The following is a 3,799-nucleotide window of genomic DNA, read 5'->3' as shown; positions in this document are numbered from 1 at the left end:
CATCATTTGGACAAAATATAGAGTATTAACCTCCGTTGCTCAGCCAAATGCCTTCCTGTTACGTCCTGTTATCAATGGAGTTACAGGCGATAAACGATTTTTGATGGTCACAAGTTTACTTCATTAGGGACTGTTCGTTATTTATTTAAGGGGCTACCGGAGGAGTTTTGGGAGCATTAGTCCAAAAAGACGTGACCCTCCCTCGCCAGCAATACATTTTTCTATGACCCTCCAAAGTGATTATGAAAAATCACTGTCAACTTTTTCCGGGTTTATCGCCTACTGTATTTTAACGTTTTCACATATTTGGCCATAAGCCGTTTATCATAGGCTATCACGAAACCAAACTACAAAGGCGAACACTTTAACAGGGGGAATTAATTGGGCATGAATCATGCTGAACGCTATTTCGCTACCTTAGAATAATAAGGTTCTATCTGCGTTTTGAGTAGGTACAACCGACGATTGAAACGGGACAGAATGAAACATTACGGTTTTCTCCGAAAAGCAACGATGATAGACAGTTTGGACAAAACATGGAGCATATTAACCTCCGTTGCTCAGCCAAATGCCTTCCTGTTACGTCCTGGTATCAATTGAGTTACAAGCGATAAACGTCACAAGTTTACTTCATTAGCGGTTTATTTTTTGGATTATTAAAGAGTGTTTTTCATTTAAAGGTTTGACTTAGGCTTATTCAGTAGAGCATTTAGTGCTCTCCCAATCCCAGACGTTCACATTGCATGTTTGTTTGTAATGGATGCAACCGAGATAGGCTATGCATTTGACAATGAGTTGTTAACAGAACCAAGACACACTGTAAAAAATGAATCCTGGTGCCAAGGAAATTACACACAAAAAAATCAAGTATGACTTAATTTCTTGATGCAGTCACCCTTAAAAAATAACTATTATGTTTTCCCCAAATAAATCAACTACATTTCGAGAAAAAATATTCAGAGAAAATGTTCCCTAAAAAATTGTGGGAAGTTGCACAATTTCTCGCTGATAAATGTGCAGCCTTTTCCTCAAATATTTTGAACATCTGAAAACGTCCTTCAGTTGAGATTTTGAAAAAGAATGCCTCAAAGACGGACGCATTGAAGTTCAGCATGGAATAGTAAAAGGTAAAGTATTTTGTTCCTGCTACTTGTGAAAGCTAGCATGAAAACTACTACAAATATACAATTAAGTAATGTCACATCACAGGTATGTATTTTCATACCAACGTGTTTGACCTACTAGGAAATATTGGTGAAGTTAGCTTAACAGTAGCAAGGTCGCTAACGTTAGCTGTAGAAGCTAGCTGCTACTCAGATGGTTGGTAAACTAACCAGCAAGCTAACCTTAACTTCGGTAGGTTATATTATAACCTTATCAATTTGAAATGGCCAAGTTTATAATCATTTGTAATACTTGGGACACTCTAAACTGACATTAATATATTATTGGAGTCGAATGACGTCTTAATCTTTTGTAACCAATTTGAAAAGATGGTTGGAATTTTAATAGCCACTGAGGGAATAGCTAACATGCTAACGATGCTGGTTAACATTAGTTAGCCAGGACTCCACTGTTCTAAGCGATCTAGTGTGGTGTCAAATGTGTTGACTGACTAATTAAAGCAGTCTGTCAACTAATTGACGTTTGATTGAACTGAACACTATTTGCTTTTAATTCGGGTTATATATATTTTGCTCGTAGATAACGTTAGCCGAGACCACCAGGGCATTCTTTTAGGCATTTGTAGCATACACGTGGTGTAAGGTAACTGTTAGTGTTGTTGGTTAAGGTTAGGTGCATTGTCCATTCTCAGTAATAGTATTGATATTAGTTAAGTGTCTGTTGGTTTTATTTGTGTTATTTAGCGATTATGTTAAGATATTTGAACACAAACACTTTTATTTGTCTGCGGTTAAAACATTTGGTAGCCTACATGGTAAATGATGTCAGAATGAATTTTTGGAAGTCCCTTTGCTAGTTAAGTTAGTTGATATACTGCTGATAGTCAATTGTGGTTCTTGTGTTTATATAATCATGGATTTTGTTTGTTTTAACAGGGTTGGCAAAATGCTCATCAAAGTCCAGTACCGTGGACTAAAAAAAGTACCTCAAACTGCATCCTGGTTTTTCTTATGAAAGTTTCATTGAAGAAGGTAAGGTTTTATGTGAGCTTAGCTAATAAATTTAAAATCCATGTTTGCATGCATCTGATATCAGATCACTTGGCCAGTGGGTAAGGTAAAAAAGATTTTGTTACCCTTTAGTTGAATTAAATGAACTAAAATTGGAAACTGAATTTCTTAAATTCTTAAAGCAACCCTTTAAGATTCCAATTTTGTGTTTTTGCAGAATTTGTGCCAGCAGGTTCTTCTACTCTAATTTCTTCAAGTGATATGGAGAGGTCCTCTTCAAACAAGGGACATCAATCTCCTGGTGCAGGAGAGAACACCTCTGCCATAGGGGATGCAGCAGAAAAGGCCAAATGGTTGAGCAATTAAAATTAAAATCTCACTAGGAGAAATCCTTGTCTGTCCTCCAAATGGAAGCCTGGCTTCGTGTTCGGTAGTGTCAAATCAACGGCACGTTCAATCTTGCAGCACTACACAGATCTGGCTGAACGTAAGGCATGTTTTTAGATTCAGCCAGATCTGCTTGCAGATCCAGTGCTGCAAGATCGAACGCCACCGCCATTTGAGTTAACGGAACACCTAATCTAGGCAATTTTTCTTCCTTCAGATACAGGTCTTGTTATAATCTCCCTGTACACTTTTCAAAAGTTTATAACACTTTAGTTTGTCTGTAGAGACCCTCACCACACTACCAAGTGTAATCATATTTTGAGCACTGCCAGTGGTTTAAAATGGCGTTTGTTTTTCAACATGCTTGCTGCTCCCTTTAGCTTTCACTGTAGCCTATGCCCATTCAGTGTTATGGTCTTGCTCAAAACTCCACCAATTAACACAATTTTGCTACCACACTACCATAAATATACCCTAGGTTGTTTGTACTCTTGAGTTACACTTTAATACATCTCCTGTGTTTTTAGAGGGTGCAGGTAAGTTTCTCTTTACAAGTGTATCACCAAGATTGTTTCTCTTTACCCATAGATGGTCCAGGAGGTTCTGGAGAAGAGTTCAGGGGGAGAGGAAACAATGGAGGAATATAAGAGATTGAGCACCGTGACATACTGCACAAGACGGCATCATATCCTGGTCAGCCACATTGTTGAAATGCATGGGTATGTTTTGTTTTGTAATGTGAAAAAACAAAGTAGAAGCATTATTGTGCACATATAGCCTCTCACACAACTTGCCTGCAGCGTGACAAGAAAAACTAAATTTGGTAGTAGAATTGTTGTGTAAAAACAATTTTGAACTGATGTTTGTCCCTCTTTACACTTCTCTCATCTTCTTAAAGGAACTCTGGATCCCATTCATAGTCACAATTGGGTCCTTGGTTACCTGTTTGACCAAGGCCCCTTTGTCCCAGGATTACTCAGTTTGGCTTGCTTTTTGCGGAGAGTTGGAGGATTTTGTGTAGATGTTGATGAAGATGATATGTTTGTTATATCTCTTTTTTTTTTTTTCTCAACGTCAGGTTTAATTTACACTGAATAAATGCGGTTAAATGAAATACTGACTCTCTAATTGTGTATATACACCACATCCTTTAAAATATATAGTAATAGACTTATTTAAAACATGCATAACTACTCAAAATAAGTGAGGCAACTATATTACACGTGACTTTATCATGCGATATTAACCAGAAAAAATCAGGGAAATTTCCTTGATTT

General features: G+C 37.3%; 1 long non-coding RNA gene across 3 annotated transcripts; it reads left to right on the top strand.

Moving 5' to 3' along the window:
- The first annotated feature begins 1,098 nt into the window (after positions 1–1,098).
- Positions 1,099–3,432, top strand: LOC125291932. 3 transcript variants are annotated; one of them, XR_007193090.1, is made up of 5 exons: positions 1,099–1,127; positions 2,061–2,156; positions 2,353–2,488; positions 3,111–3,241; positions 3,421–3,432. It is a non-coding gene; the product is annotated as an uncharacterized LOC125291932 (long non-coding RNA). The 3 variants fall into 3 exon arrangements; XR_007193089.1 differs by lacking the exon at positions 3,421–3,432 and having other exon boundaries at positions 3,111–3,329; XR_007193088.1 differs by lacking the exons at positions 3,111–3,241; positions 3,421–3,432 and having other exon boundaries at positions 2,353–2,537.
- The last annotated feature ends 367 nt before the right edge of the window (positions 3,433–3,799 follow it).

The sequence above is a fragment of the Alosa alosa genome, chromosome 3, assembly GCF_017589495.1.
Source record: "Alosa alosa isolate M-15738 ecotype Scorff River chromosome 3, AALO_Geno_1.1, whole genome shotgun sequence".
NCBI classification, from domain to species: Eukaryota; Metazoa; Chordata; class Actinopteri; order Clupeiformes; family Clupeidae; genus Alosa; species Alosa alosa.
Note: the sequence above shows the minus strand (reverse complement) of the source record. Positions and strands in the feature narration are given on the sequence as shown.